We start from the raw sequence: 17143 nt of genomic DNA, 5'->3' as shown, positions 1-17143 counted from the left end.
GACAAAGGCACAAGTCTTGCGAAAAGTACCTGCCCTCCCTTTTAGACAAAGCTAAGCCAAGATTCTCATTCTTTTTAAATGGACGGGTGGTTTGGATAGATGATCAGACGATCATGAAATGCTTACATTTAATGTCTTGTAAATAGGTGATGGATGCATGGACAGAAATGACTAATAGACGTTCCCAATGTGTATTAGCGCTACTGCGTTATTTTGCTAAACAAAAAAATCAAACTTTTGATGGAGCGCGGCTCCCTGCGAACGGAACGACGATAAACGTACAAAGTACAAAGAGTCACAACGCTCGGGATTCACGGCGTAATGAGTCCCCAGAGTTCGGCGCCTCTATTTGCACTCTCGTTAGCGCCCTCTCCGGGGGACATAAACATGCCACGACTGGGTACAAAAGCTACCGAGCACCTTTCGCTTACCGGGCTAAAACCTACGAAAATGATTGCCGTTATCCGTGCACGGCTTCCTTTTAAAGATGAATAGCGCTGTCCACCTGTTGGATGAGTTGGCGTGGAGACGCCCACTCGTTTGAGATGTTCCCTTCGGGGAACTTCATATTGCAGTTCACAAATCCGCGTGTGGCCTTTTCTTCCTTGCTTTCTGTTCTGCTGCCGCGCTTTCACGTCGACGACTTTCAAAACAGCGTGCGGCGAGCAAAGTAAAATACACGCAATCATTAAACTCGGTGTTACGTTTCAGTATGATGAGGTGTTTTATGTTGGAAGGAAAAAAAGAAAACATTAAAGGGACCTTTTTTTTGTGTCCCTGCCATAAAGTGAAAACATTGCTCTGGCTTTCTATCGCTAGATAGATCGAGTTTGGCATTTAAGTAGATGATTTTGAGCATTTGCCATGAACTACCGTAATTTCCGGACTATAAAGCGCACCTGATTATAAGCCTCACTTGCTATATTTTTAAAGAAAAAAGTAATTTGTACATACACAAGCCGCACCTGATTAAAATTCGCATGTGCCCACATTGAAGCGTGAGATATTTACAAAGAAAGATGGTACACAGAAAGTGAAAGCGGCAGTAACACAGCAGCAACACGCTAGCACAGCGCTAACAGGGCCGGTTAAAAAAAAAAAACATACCGGTAGAAATCACAGAGACGCGGCAGTAACACACCAGCAACACGCTAGCACAGCGCTAACAGCCTTGTAGGCTAGAAAGTACAGTAGCTGGTGCCAGGATCCCATACGACAGAAAATGACACGAAATGTTCATTGAACTCAGTTTATTATACATATCAAATTTGAAAACTATTCGCGCTATTTATGCCAGCTACCACGCTGTTGATTCCTTCACAAAGAGACATTGCCCCCTACTGGCTCGGCATGCATGTTATAGCAGATTGCTAGCGATTTTTGCTTTAGTTCTGTGTCAAGGGGACATTGCAGTTATTCCAAGGTTGTCTGTGTATAAATAAATGTACAACTTAGGTGCTTTGCGTAGAGCCCCAGAGACAAGCAATTACCATTTTCCTAAATGCCCTGAATTAACGACGTCGGGTTTTATGTATCTTGAACAAAGAGCAAGTCTTTTTTGCCTTCGCTCATCAATTGCGTTTTTTTTTTTTTTTTTACTAGGCCGCCACGGCCGACCGCTTTTGGAGATTGTTTGCTCGCCGCGCCGCCGTTTGCCCTTCAACTGGAAACTTTGAACAATTTAATTTACCGAGCCTTTGAGCCGTCCGCTAGCTCGATAAAGGCCCCGCGCATATCGTCTTTTCTTGACATTTTGTGTGTTTTCTTCTCAAGGACGAGCTCGCGTGGAGGGAAGAAAAATACATAAAAAAAAAAAAAAAAAATCGAAATTCTCAGCTCGGCTGATGAAAAACGCTTCAAATCACTGTCCAAGTCTCTGGAAATAAATAAAATACTCTGATGAATTAGAATAATTTAAAGCAATAATGCTTTATTCTAGCCAGTTTATTTTTTCCCCCTCTTCTCTCCTCGCTCGTCTTGTGGTAATTTGTTCCAAGCTTTGATGATTAAATTTCTTAATTTGATGTCATCTTTTTTTTTTTTTTTTTTTTTGCATTCTGACGGCGGCACCAGCGCCTGGCAGATGCGCCGTCAATATCAACCCAGTCAGGAGCGTTTTCTCCGCTGGCCGTGGACGCTCGTCGGACTTAATTGGCAGCGGCGCCACGCAAATTTTCAGCGAGGGAAGGAGGATAGGAAGCCAATACAAAAACGTTCTCGTTTAGCAGCAGCCAATATTTTTTTTCAAGGGATTGACAATCAATCACTTATGCTGTGCAGAAGGCAATACGGTTGCGTACTTCACGATACCCTTAAGCATGGGGTGTCAGATTCATTTTTTTATCGCGGGCCACATTGTCGTAATGGTTTAATGGTCTGAGGGCCATTATGACTGTGAAACCATAAAAATCTTTCATTGACCCATCATATATACACAATCAATATATCAACGAGTTTTGGAATCAGAAATCAAGGGTAATGGGTTTTTCAACTATTGTTGATGATGAGTAACACAAAAATGTCTCAAGGTCATCATTTATGATGTGACAATTTGAGATTTTGATACAAATTTCAACAAAAATCATGGAAGTTGACACATGAATTGCCTTTGTGGGCCACATAAAATCATGTGGCAGGCCGGATCTGGCCCCCCGGGCCTTGAGTTTGACACCGGTGCCCTAAAGGGAATTTTCAGCTACATGTGCGAACTCACTTGAGCGAGCCTACAGTGCAATGAATCATAATTACATGTAAATATTGAGCAAATAAAATAAATGATTCACTTCATTTCTCCATCAAATGTATTACCGTAATTTCCGGCCTAAAGCCGCAACGTTTTTCACACGGTTTACGCGATGATGCGGTTAATCTGGGCATTTTTTCAAACGGCCGCAAGGAGGGCCCTCGAGCGGAAAAGGTAAGAATAAGACTGGTGGAATATATGTGCAGAGGAAGTGACTTTTACCGGCCCAGTTAGCGCTAGCGTTAGCGTTGTGCTAGCATGTTGCTGCTGTGTTACTGGCGCGTCTCAGTGATATTGACCGGTCAGTTTTATTTTAACCGGCCCTGTTAGCGTACTGCTAGCGTTAGCGCTTGCTTTAATGTGGTGCTAGCTAGCGTTAGTGCTACCATTAGCGCTAAACTCTTTCCGTGTACCGTCTTTCTCTGTAAATATCTCGTGTTTCAATGTGGGCACTTGCGGCTTTTACACAACTGCGGCGTATGTATGTACCAAATGGTATTTCCTTTACAGATGTACTAGGTGAGGATTGTCACCAGGTGCGCTCTGTAGGCCGGGAATTACGGTCATCACTTATGGTATAATTAATCATATCGTACTGTATGTATGTATATCAGTCATGTGTCGTGTTTTTTTTTTTCAGTTGATTTGAATGAAATCTGATGTTTTGTTTGGGTTGCGTAGCGCGCTCCATTGTGGCCTCTAAACGTGAGCCGCTCAGCTCGGAGCGCAAATGAGCGCCGGTCGGCGCTAACGTCCTCCAAAATGATTTTGTCATCTTTCTCTCAAATTGCCTCCCCAGTGGCTGACGAGCAATCAATAGGAGCTATTTTGGGAAACTTAGCTTGCGCCGTCGCCATTGTGACGAGCGACCGCTGGCACAAAACCTTTTCCCAGTGAGCTTGTCGGCGAGGTTGCCAGCGGGTTGGATGACGCACCGGGCTGCTAAGTTTTTCTTTCATGGACAAAAATCTTTAGTTTGTCGTCCTATTTTTTTGTGACTCACTTCCCCCAATTTCTCACATAATGAATACACACTTTTAGAGGTGACGGACATGCTGGGGGGGGGAGCCGGGCTTATAATTCTCGCAGCTCTGAGCACTCAGAGAAATGGCAGGCTCACTCCAAAGATAACAAAATGTGGCTAACATCGTTTATACAGCTCGTTATTAAGTGGGGGGGGGGGGGGCTGAATTCTATTCAGTGGATGAAGTGCATTCTTAATGCGGCACATCAGCCGAGAGCAGGCGAGGACTCAAGTGTGACACTGGAGCAGGCTCAGAACCGATGTTAGACACGGCTGGGTCAAATGTAAAGAAGACACAAAAGGCAGGGGATCACCGGTGAAAGGGTGGGGGAGGACATCAGCGGCGATAGTAGGCGATAGTAGTCATACTCGGGTTTGGATGGACACCAGGGCAGGTTTAGAGATGAAACAGGTGTCTAGAAAACCAGCGCAGGCCAAGGAGCTGATTGGTTAGTCTCTGGTGGAAGGATTTTGGGGGAGGTTAGGAGTTGATTGGTGGGCACTGGTCCGTAGGACATTAGGGCAGGGTGTTAGATCCAGGTAGGTAGGACGGACATCCAGGCAGGACCAGATGATTGGGTGACACAGGTGGGTAGGATTACAGGTTAGACTCTGGTGGCAAGGACCCTGAAGCAGGTTGGGAAATGATTGGGAGAGACTGGTGGGTCGAATACCAGGAGAGGTAAGGATTCAATTGACCCCTTCCGTACAGGGCACTTAACCACGCCTCCTGAAGTGACGTCACGCCACGTGCGCTGACGGAAGACAAACAGTAAAAATGGCAAATACAATACAATACAATACATTCTGAACTGAGACAGACTCCATGCTTCTGATTTCATTCAATCATTCACACGCAGCAATGTTGTGCTAGCGAAGAACGTCTCATTCATTTATACGAGACGTGTATTTAAAATCAAATTTAGGGCATATCTTCGTGCAAACACCGTCTGGTTAAGCTTCTGGCCGCGAGGCAGCAAGAAAGCGACACGTTTGTGCAGTCCGATCATCGCTAAATATCGCTCAGCAAAGAACAAGTGTGTCAATCGATCACACGTAGCGGTGTTATGCCAGCGGAGAACGTCTCATTCATTTATACGAGGCGTGTATTAAAAATCAAATTTAGGCCGTATCTTCGTGCAAACACCGTCTGGTTAAGCTTCTGGCCGCGAGGCAGCAAGAAAGCGACACGTTTGTGCAGTCCGATCATCGCGAAATATCGCTCAACAAAGAATAAGTGTGTCAATCGATCACACGCAGCAGTGTTATGCTAGCGAAGAACTTCGAATTCATTTGTACGAGACATGTATTGAAAATCAAATATCGGGCATACCTCCGTGCAAACATATGTGTTCCGGTTGATATTAGATGGATTTAGTTGATGATGCGGTCGGCCACAAAGTTTGATCCATCGAAGGCATTTTTCGTACTGGGTCTTCGGTTTTGGAAAGGCTACGAATGGAACTCCACCAACTAGCCTTTCAGGATACCTGTCGTCACTATTACAAAGTCCGTGACTACACCTCTTAACCGTGTTTTTTGTTAAATAACCCAAATACGCGATAAGACGCTCACTAACCCTATACTGGACCATGCAATGTCGTCTGAGAAAATGGCGGGAGCAAAAACGGGCTTTGGTCTATGCAGATCTCTGGCCTCTGATTGGTCAGTGACCCGGATTGCGGAATATCCACGGAGGGGTCAATTGGTTGGACTCTAGTGGGGACAAGCAAGGAGCCAGGTTAGGCGAGGAGGTTGTATGTTCGGAGTTTAGTGGGTAAAACATGCCAGGGCAAGAAAATAATTTGCTTCCAATGTGGGGAAAGTCACCGAGCCAGGTTAGAAGACTATGAACAGAGGTTAGGGCAGACAAGGAACTGGTTGGTTGGACTCTTGGAATAGAATTGTTTGAAAGAGGTGGTTCGAGCATCGGGCCAGGTTAGGAGATGATTTGTGGATACGTGTGGGTAAAAATCAGGCGAAGAAGGCAAGGGCTGGTTACAAGACACCAGTCGGTAGGACGATTTGGAGGGGAAGACACGACACAGGTGGAGATGGTACCAGGGCAGGTTCGTTGGGGGGAAAAATGTACATGTATTAAAAAAAATTCTTCTTCTTCTTCTTTGATGATCTGTTTTGAAAATGATGGGAAAATCTGGAATCATTTTCCAAATTTGAATGGGAGGGCGATACTCACCCTGCCGTTGGATGCAACCGTAGCTACTTTATTATTCCGTCAAATTGTTGTCTTTTTGACAAATGTTCTCAGCCCAGCGTGAACGGCCTTTTGTTTTTGTTTGTCGGAGTTTTTCCTTTCCAAATTCTGTCAGACGCACGGTTGCTTCCCCTTGAAGTCAATGAATTTTCCATGTTAAAGCGTGCACGTGGCCTTTCAAAGTATAGATTGAAGCGAAAGGCCATAGGCTAAGTTGTCAGCGTAGCGCCGCTTTCTTCGACGTCGGCTCCATCGCTTATTCAGCCGACGCAGGCGGCATTCGGCACGCGCTCGCTCCAAGTCAATAAAATGTCCAGGAGGACTCGCTCAGCCCCGCCCGAGACCCAAACCTTAAATCGTCCATTGTGACGTACTTTGCAGATGTAGTCTCTACAAATGAAATAATTTGCCCTGCGAGTCGGGCGGCCGACCGAGGCGGCTCCCCTGAAGATTTTAATCAGGCTGTGATATTGAACTGCTTGAGTTGTAATTAAAATTGGAGCGGGAATTAAGCGCCAGGCGCACGCATGCCCGGATTGGCACGTTCCTCATTTAAAATGTAAATGGCGTTCACCCGCACAGCAAAACACTGGGATTACTGAAATGAAAATCTGACCCAATGAATAAAATATGATAAGATCAGACAATAAGGAATTCATATTCATCATTTCCTTGAGCTCAGAACTTGATTTTGTTTTTATAGTCACTGTTTTTTCTCAAATGGTTTTGGCGATTTTCAAAACCGAGCTGTGACAGGCTCCAACCCGAGGGACTCATTCACGTTATTTTCCTTTGCGCTGGCAAAACATCCGCGCTTGGCGTCAAGTCTGTCGCCAGAATCCTCAGAATGAGCCTCTCCAGCAATCTCTTTAGTCCGACTTCGTGACCCTCCCCCGTGGCTCCTGTCAGCCGTGGGTGGCGGAGAAAGATGCGATTTGCTGAGAGATTGGCTTCAATGTCAAAAGCGAGCTCCAGTGACAGGCGCGATTAAATATTTAAAAGCGCCGCTGGTACAACCGGAGAGCGTCCGCTGCGCTGTTTGGATACAATCGCATTAAACAGATTGTGTGAACAGGAGGCTTTCGTTTTCTTGTGATTTTCCCCTCTAAAGACTAAAGTGTACAAATACAGCACCACTGGAAAGTTGAAAATGAACACCAGTGCGGAGAAGGGCCCAATTGGTTAGACTAATCAGTTGTCCACCAGGGCAGGGATGAAATTTTAACACCAGGGTGGACGAAGCAAATTGGTTCGACTCCGTTGGGTCTGGAACCAGGGTGGGCTGGAAGACAATCGGTTGACACAAGTGTGTAGGAGACCTGAGTAGGCTAAGACGTGATTGCTTGACATTGGTGGGCAGGACTGGAGAAAAGGCTAACAGGCAATTATTTAGATCGGTAGGGCACCAGGGCAGGCAAAGAAGCAATCGGTCGGATCCCCGTGGGTAGGGCACCAGGACAGGCTAGGAGACGACTGGTTGACACCAGCCGGGGAGGCTCGGCGAGGATCTGTGTAGGATTCCGGACAAGGTTGGTAAATCATTGGTACGACACAGATGGATAAGACACCAGGGCAGAAATGGAGACATTTGGTTAGACTCTGGTGAGTAGAGCACTAGGGCTGGCTAAGAGACGGTCAGTTGGACTCATGTGGGAGGACACCAGAGCTGTTTGGCCAACATCAGTAGGTCAGACACTCGGACAGGACAAAAGATGATTATCTGACAGCTCGTGGGAAGGACACCTGGACTGGACTGTTGATAATTGGTTGACCCAAGTGGGTAAAACATTTGGGCAGGGGACTAGACACAGTCGCTAGTCCATCAGTTTAGGCAATCATGACTGAAACCTGTATCTTTTCAAGAAAATCTTCAAAAAGAGTGAGAAATAAGTCCAACCAATTGAATGTTTGAGTGTGGGTGTAGGAGTAACTTTTGGCATCTGGAATTTGCCTAAATTGGAGTAACCTTCTGAGAGAAAGAACACCCACACCCCCACCCCCATCCCCGACACCTTGGGAGGTGTTGACCCTAGGTGCCGAACCACCTCCGCAGATTGGATTCACAGCGTGCGGACGCCCACATCTGGTTCTCGGAAAAGTCCTCTAATTTCCATGTCCTTCAAAACTCATTTGGCTCAAATGCTAAAGAAGACAACTTTCCCAAATTCATCCTCTGGAAAAAAAAGCCCAAACGGATGTCTGAGGCACACGGGTTGCTCCGACACGTGCGGACTTGATCCGTGGAAACTTTCGGGAGCTTCTGCTCGGATTTCGCAAACCGTTGTGTTCAGGAGCGCGTGTGAATCACCCGGCTTGTGGTGCCTGCTCAACAGGAAGCGGCTCACCGACCGCACGGTGACTCATGACCGACGCCACCGCCTGCCCTCCACGCTTATGAGCCTCGCTTTCCCCCAAACGGATGCGGCGGAGGATCCTTTTGTCACGTCCCGGTTCTATACGGTCCGCTGCAGCTTTTGATGAATGAGCAACGACGTCGGGACACCTTGGTAACCTTTTCCACATGGCGGACGATCATTGTGGCCACTCTATAACGCTCGATTGGATTCTCCTCGGCAAACAAGTCGCAGCGGACCGGTGCATCTTGCTACTTAATGGCGGTATCGATTATCCACTTAACAGGAGCAAAAGAGGACTTTAGATCAAAGCCCCTAAGCCTGCAGTAGGTAAACAATGAATATGTGAAAACCTTCAAAATGCCTTAAAAAGCTGACATCTGCTGGATATTTTGAGTAACTGCTGCTTTGGCCGTACATGTCTGAAGATTTGGGGACGGGGAAGTACGACTTCTGGCACCGGTCCGCATCGTTGATTTGCTCAAAAGAAGTAGGTGAAGTATCTATGTCACCAATCAGTGGACTTCGAGCTGCCGTTGTGCGTCCCCGTCTGTGCTTCGAGGCTGCATTCTGGTTGGCAGGCGTCCGACACCCATCTGGTTTTTATCCCCGTTTCGAACTGATTATTTTTTTCTATTCCCGCTGCCAGACATACCGCGGTCGGTCCCGCCACTCGAGAGCCAATCGCAATTGTTTGATTTGAACCGTGCCCTGTAAATGTAGCTGAATTCCGGCCGGCTGACGTTGGTTTGTACCAATGATGACAAGGCACTGCTTTAATAGGGCAACGAAAACCTGCTGGGAATCCACCGCGTAGGGTCCCGGACTACTAGCTATTGCTGCTCGTCGGCTGGTATGTGGCCCAGAAAGATGGCCGATATCGGTCCGTAGCGACCACAGGTGTCAAAGTCAATGCCCGGGGGCCAGATCCGTGGCCCGCGGAGGCAAATCATGTGTAACAAATTCCATGATTTTTGTTCAAATCTGCACCAAAATTTCCCATTGTCATATCCTAAATGATAATATTGAGATCTTGCAACCGTTTTTGTGTTGCCCAAACATCAACAATAGTTGAAAAAACCCATTCCCTTGATTTATGATTCTAAAACTACTTCATAAATTCCACATGTAAATATGATTAGGCGGCGGAACGGTGACTAAGATGGAAAGCGTTGGTCTCACAGTTCTGAGGTCCTGGGTTCAATCCCGGGCCCGCCTGTGTGGAGTTTGCATGTTCTCCCCGTGCTTGCGTGGGTTTCCTCCGGGTGGGCACTCCGGTTTCCTCCCACATCCCAAAAACACGCAACATTAATTGTTAACACTCTAAATTGCCCCTCAGTGTGATTGTGAGTACGATTGGCTGGCGACCAGTTCAGGGTGTAACCCGCCTCCTGCCCGTCGACAGCTGGGATAGGCTCCGGCACTCCCCGCGACGCTCGTGAGGATAAGCGGCTAAGAAAATGGATGGATGGAAATATGATTAGGCGGTCAGAATTTTTTTACGATTTCACAGTCATAACTACAATGTGGCCCGCGACAAAATTGAGTTTGACACTCCTGCTATAGACACTCCAATCACACGTCGAAATATGGCAACATCCCAAATGGGACCTCATTTTATATGTCAGATATTTGCAAAAACAAACAAAAAAAGATTTGCTAGCGTTTAGTTGGCATGTTTTCACAAGGAGGAAACTATTCATCTTAATTTCGGAGCATTTCTGTGGATGTGCCAAAAAAAAAAAAAAAAAAAAAACCCAAATCTTTCGGCGCCCGGCCTCTAATCGAGAGGCGGGCGGCTTTGCTCGCGACGCTCGCCCGAACACAAAAGCGCATTTGGTGGCTCCCCGCGTCGACTTCCACGTCGGCGTCACAAGCGGCGCCCCGCGACGGACGCGGTTACATATCCCGCCGCTCTGAAGTCCAGCCCGTCGACATCGAGTCGCATCAAAAGAGAGGCTCAATTATCCTGGTTTTGTTTTCTGGATGCTAATTTGAGCGCGTCACACGAGGAATGGAGTTATTAACGTAGGCCAGATGGCAGCCGATCGTCTGTCGGCATCGCTCTGCAAACATGTCCGCCTCTGGTTGTCCCAATTAAACAGAATGACGCTCTCTCTCTCCGCCAGCTTTGACAGGTCCCGCGTTTGAATTAGTCTGTTTGCGCGGGCCTCGGATATTATTCAATATTCTATCTCAGCTGGTGCCAAAATCCATCACGCCGCGTCTCAAGGCGTCGCCTCGGAAAGCTTTCGCTTTTTAAATTACGCACGTCTGTTTGGAGAAGCTTGCTTTAGTGTTGCACAAATTTGACAAGTGTTAGCACTTTAATAGGAGACGAGAAGATGAGACGTGCGCCGCCTCGTAAAATCACCCCACCGCCGGCGGTTTTTGACAATTTGATAATTGTGTGGCGCTTGCCACGGAAAAAGTATGGAAACAGGTGATGATGTAATTTCTATGCCAGGACGCTAGAGGGCGATGTCACATATCCGTCTGTTGTCTTTGGTGAAGCAGCATTTGGCTGTCGCAATGTCACATTGCTCCATGTTTAGCCCACGTATAAAAGTCCTTCTTTACTGCATTGGCAATATCAAATATGATGGCACAATATTGGCTATTGTTAACTCAAATATTTACATTTCTCTAGCTCCAAAACATGGTTGACGTGCCAGCAACAATTTTGCAAAATGTTTTCCTTTTTCAGTCAAAAAAACTTAAGTATTTATGTTTTTGGGGTCATCTATTATCCTGACACCCACATTATTTCAATTTAGGCATTTTTCAAAATTTGTCTTCCCTCCCCCCCACAAAATTGAATATATTTAATATTTACAGCTTGTACATGTGATTTCTTAGAAAGACTTTTGCATTTTTTCACTATGGGGTATTGTGTGTAGATTTAGAAAATTAGAAAATATTGATTTTGATTTTTGTGGAAATGTATTGAAAAATTACAACACTAAGACATCACATGTACATAAAATTTTGGATGTAGTCCATCCATCCATCTTCTTAGCCGCTTAACCTCACAAGGGTCGCGGGGAGTGCTGGAGCCTATCCCAGCCTGCGGGGTACGTCCTGAACTGGTCGCCAGCCAATAGAGACAAACGACCATCTGCACTCGTAATCACGCCTTGGGGCAATTTAGAGAGGCCAATTAATATTGCATATTTTTTGGGATGTGGTGGGAAACCGGAGTGCCGGGAGGAAAGCCGCACAGGCACGGACGGGGGAGAACATGCAAACTCCACAAAGGCGGGACCGGGATTGAACCCGGGACCTCAGAACTGTGAGGCCAATGCTTTTACCCGCTGCCCCACCGTGTACTCATTTTCCGAATTTTGGCACGTTAGCGCCTGCCTCCAAAAGTATGATTGCGAGAGGTTGTTAATGTTTTTTTTCAAGGCGCTTCTGTCAACACGGCAACATTCGCTGGCATTTGAGCCCGCGGCCCGTCGCGTGCTGCGTTCAGGAGCGCCGGTTGATGTACGCTGGGCGTCCGCGCCAATCGCAGCCTTCCATCTGGAAGCCACTGCTGCGTTATTTTCAATTAAAATGTACCCACAAAGGTAAGGAGGGCTGCATTGAGTTGGGGGTGGGGGGGGGGGGGGTCATTCGTGTGACTCGCCAAGCTCAGGAGAACTTCAATCATCTCATTAATTAGTGCATGATTGCGGAACCGTGTTTCCATCTGTCTTCATCTGCATGCAAATAAAAATAAAACCACCAAAAAAAAAAAAAAAAAGCAGTGACGGTTATGATGGGTGTTTCTGGGTGTTGGCCCGGTGGGGGGGGGGGCCATTTCTATCCGGGTGTTGAAAGTGGGTGCGCTGCTTGTAAACTTTGGCAAAAACTGAATTATTTCAAAGACATTTGAAAGGACTCTAGATTATTTTGCATATTTTATTTCATATATATCTTCGGCGACTGGCTGCGTCTTTGATTTACGTATTTTCATCCAAATGTATTTAAAATGTTGTGCTCGGCCGCTTGTTCAGGAAATGCGCAACGTTTGCATCGATCACCCCGTTAAAACCGCCGTGTGTGTTCATTTCCGACGCGCCGGCGTCAATCTAATTTAATTTCGGCGTGCAATGATGCAGCCCGTGAGGCGAAACTTAATCAACGTGACGTCTCCATCAAAAGGCAAACTATGAATATTCATCACGTCAGAGCGGCCCGTAACGTGCACTTTACGCGTTTGGCCTTCGGGGTCCCGGTTGATCCGCAACGCGCTCCGTGTAAAGTTTTCCTTTTTGAATATAAAGTTGGATACGCGCGCTCCCTGCGGACAAGTAATTGAAGCCAGCGGCCAAAAAGCTTCTCGTATAAAATATTGCCAGTTTTCATTTGTGTTGCTTTCTCTTTTCGGAAAGATGCAAAAGATGTCAAATATGGAATCATTCTTCAAATAAATGTACACCATACACTCGCTAACATTGCCAAGAACATCTACTATTATTACTGAACATAGCATCACATGTTTTCATCTTTCGCCTTTAACATTTTTTGAAGTAAAAAGAACGGACTCAAATATGTACAAATTGAGGATAACAAGCTAGCTCGCAGGTAGCCGGATTTCGTCCGTTGATTCTATTTAACTTTTGAAATCTATGTTGTGTGTCGCTCATCTTAGCGCTAACATTTTTCTTGTAAAAAGAACTCGTCTGTGCTCAGCTAAGTAAGCTTGGCTAAGTTTTTTTTGTCATTTCATTCCAGTTCCATGTATTTTATGTATGCATTGTCATTTATTCACCTTTATTTATTTAAGACATTTGTCATAGCTAATAAAAGGCAAATCTTCAAGTCGCGACCCTCAGCGCTGCGAGCAAATTAGCAGCTAGTTGTTTCAGGTCCTTTGATAGCAATTCAATATATTTGAAATGTATAAACCGATTCACGTAGTAAGACAAAATGATGATGATGACAAAATTAGTCTTTAAAAGCCAAGATGTTTTATTAGGGTGAAAATGAATTATTGAAGTTCATTGTCTGGGCTTTTTCACTTAGACGGCAATAAAAAATGCTACAAGAAGCTTTCTTTTCACGTTTGTTTTTTTTTTTCTTTTGAATTGCTAATCTCGCCAGCAGCTTTAGTTTGAGTCTTGCGAGGCTACCATGAGCAACACAAATCCATTATTTGATTACAAAATAATTTGTAATGATTTCAAGCAAAGCGAAAAATGTTATTGAATATTAAAACACACCTGTTAAGCCTTGACTTTTTTTTGTGTGATTTTTTTTTTTTTTTCCCCCTATAGGCTTCTCGTTAGCATCAGCGCTGATTGGTAATGTGGCCTTGAAGCACCGGAGGTACTTAATGAAGCTATTTTCAGATTTATTTCTCTCTTTTTTTTTTTTTTTTTACGTTTAAATGTCACACATAATTAGCTCCACGCACGGAGTTTGATTATCCTGCAAAGTTCGCATATGATTCATCTGGCCCTGAGACCGTCGTCATCCATTTTAAATGGTTACGAGGACATCATTATATTGGAGGATAAAATGCATCATCACATACTCAATATGTAAAAATATTATGAATAATAGTTACCTTTGCATTATTTAGAAATGATTTCAAAGCAAACAGCAGTGGCAAACTGGATCCGCAACGGGTGTGCACGTGCAGGGTGTGTAAATGATGCAGGTTCATATTTTCAAGTCAGCAAATTTGCTTTGCACTTTTAAAAACATTTAGCACCACCTTGTGGCCATAAATCCCATAAAACGCATTTTCCATGGATTTTGACAGTTTGGGTTTATTAATAAGCATCTTTTTATACCATGGGATTAATTTCTAAAAAAAAAGCAACTTTGAAATGCAGCAGGTGTCGCTTTTTATTTTTTTAAATGTTAATTTGTTTTTGTTTTTTTTTTTCACTTGAATGGTATGACGTATCTGCACTGGCACGTACGTACCCGTAGATGGAGCTGCTCACTCAGATTCTGAAATAATAATTTCATCCAGCCACATCTGGGGCGCACATTTTAATTGTCATGCATGAAAATGTCTTGGAATGTCAATAATCTAAAATAACCCTTTTTTTAGTGATAACAACAATAAAATCGTAATCTAATAAATATTATAAAAATTGAATGAATGCATGGAGCAGCTATTTCATCCATAAATTATTCTCCTTAATCCCTAGTTTTCAGGGAACAGTAAATAGTGAAAATGATATGCATTTTTTATCGCAATACATGCAAAAGAAGTTAATCTATAGAGGAATAGCCCGCTACACTGTCAATAAAATACGCACACATAAAAATAACAGTTTTATAATATTCTATATTAAGTAGAATATACAGTATAAGTAAATAATAATGCTTATACATTTTGAGATGTTTATCATATATTTTATGTTTTGCTTGACACTGTCAATAAGAAATAAAAAGTATAGTAGATGCTAAATGAAAAAAATAATCAAAATGAAAATTAATTCATTTTTTTTTTTAAGATGTTCCTCTTGGGGACAACGCCCGCCCCCGCTCTTTTTTTAACTGACATTCTCAATAAATAATTTTGACAGTACATGGTACTTACATATTATCGCTGTCTCTTAGAAACATCTGTCAGCGTGATCATAAAAATAACCACAACCAGACATGAACACGTCATCGCATTAGATGCGCAGCTGTACCTGATGATTTGGTCAGCGAGAGTATATAATAACATGATCACAACAAGATGCATCTATGTGCTATTTATAAAAAAAAAAAAAAGACGACATGGCGTATCATAGCCGCAGTAGAGAGCCTCAGTCTCGGCTATAAAAAGCTCCCTAAGAAATATGGCGTGCAATTTTGTCATCAGGTGGGTCGTTCAGCATCTCTCACGGATCCCAACCGGACTCCGCCCGAGATTCGGTTGCTATCGTGCGACTTCTGGAAGAAGTATTAGCATCTTGTATAAGTACTTGTGTACGGAAGCGTATTCCTGCCACACCAAAAAAAAAAAAAAGTCGCCATCACGTTATAATGTGATATGTTCCGTGTTATAATGTTAGAATGTGGATGTTTCACGTTATAATGTAGTTACTTACATGTTATAATGTGAGTCATTTCATCTTATAACGTGAAATGAACCACGTTGTAACATGTAATTCATCACATTATAACACGAGACATATCACGGTAAAACCTAATACGTTTTTCGTCATAACCCGAAAAGTTGGCGTCAACTTGTTGCGACCCTGTGGTCACTCACGTCCTTCCAAGGTGGCATACAGGAAGACACAGCTCGGAGTCGACTTCCATTGAGTGTTGCACAAAACATGGATTTGCTGAGTTTTTTTTTTTTTTTTTAGTCGTGGTGTACCCAATGATTGCCTCTTACGCATGGAGCGAGAACATAACATGTAGCAATGTTGTAGAACCACAAGTAATTGCCTTTTGGGGGGCAGGGTGAAGAGGCGTGAAATGTATTTATGTATTATTTTCCACGTGAAACAAATCTACGTTATAACATGAACGGAAGCAGGCTATAACGTAGAGCTCATCATGTTATCACATGAAAGTTTGACACGATAACATGAACTGTATTGCGTTATAATGTGGAACCTTTCACGTTATAACATGAAATAATTCACATTATAATGTAATTGACCACATAACGTCAAATATAGTGTTATAACATGAAAGATCAACATTATAACGTGAAACTCATTACGTTAGAACATGATGGCGACCTTGTTTTTTTTTTTTAGTGCTGCTGTACTCCTGTGTGTGTGTGTGTGATTGATACAAAAAAAAATAAACAGGGCTATGATGTCAGAAATGTCTCCCGAAAAAAGTTCACACGGCGAACACTCTCTCATAACATCTTCCACGAACAACCCAGATTAAACTTAGCTTTGACCGCATTTTACAAGCTCTGAAAATACGCATTTATTAATTTGAATTTATTAGCAAATAGGCGGCACGGTTGGTCAGCTGGAAAGCGTTGGCCTCGCAGTTCTGAGGTCCCGGGTTCAATCTCCCCGTTCCTGTGTGGGTTTTCTCCGGGTGGGGTGGGCACTCCAGTTTCCTCCCACATCCCCCCCCAAAAAAGTCAACATTAATTGGACACTCTAAATTGCCCCTAGGTGTGATTGTGAGTGCGGCTGTTTGTCTCTATGTGTCCCCCCCCCCCTCCTAGGCTCTGGCGCTCCCGTGACCCTTGTGAGGATAAGCGGCTAAGAAAACGGATGGATGGATATTACCAAATAGCTGGGGACAGATTATCTGAATTCTTAAATAGCGAAACAAATGGACTAAAACTGCTCGCGCTGGCTCAATCTTTGCAAACTCCCCAAAGGCTCTTTATTCAACGTTTGTGCTGAAGGTCAGGCGTGACAATGAAGCATCTTTTTTATTTCCCTTTCAAGGACGTGAACTTGCCGCGTTCGCCGCATGTACGCTTTTTTTTTTTTTTCCCTCCCTCGCCTTTAAACAGGTGGGCGGAATTAAGTCGTCCGAGGTATACGCGCGCTCGGGGCGGGGCAAGGTCAAAGCCCCCGCAAAGAGCTGCCATATATAAAACAGTGTTTATTATTAACGCCTTTCGCGGAGGAGGGGGGCGGACTTGGCTGTCCGTCACCCCCCCCCCCCGAGGCCCCCTCGAATGGTGGGTGATTTGTGTCGAGGGTGAAAGATGAGCCGGCTCGCGACTTTTCGGCAGGAAAAAGAAACGACTCGCCGAAGACGCTCATTTCGCCGTCGTCAGGAGAAAGGTTGCCGAGTTAACGGCGCGACCTCGCGCGCAATAAACAAGCGGGGGGGGGGGATATTTACGAGGCCGGATTATAATAGAGCACTTGGAGTCG

Source organism: Syngnathoides biaculeatus, chromosome 19, assembly GCF_019802595.1.
Source record: "Syngnathoides biaculeatus isolate LvHL_M chromosome 19, ASM1980259v1, whole genome shotgun sequence".
Taxonomy (NCBI): Eukaryota; Metazoa; Chordata; class Actinopteri; order Syngnathiformes; family Syngnathidae; genus Syngnathoides; species Syngnathoides biaculeatus.
This window is presented reverse-complemented; position numbering follows the sequence as displayed.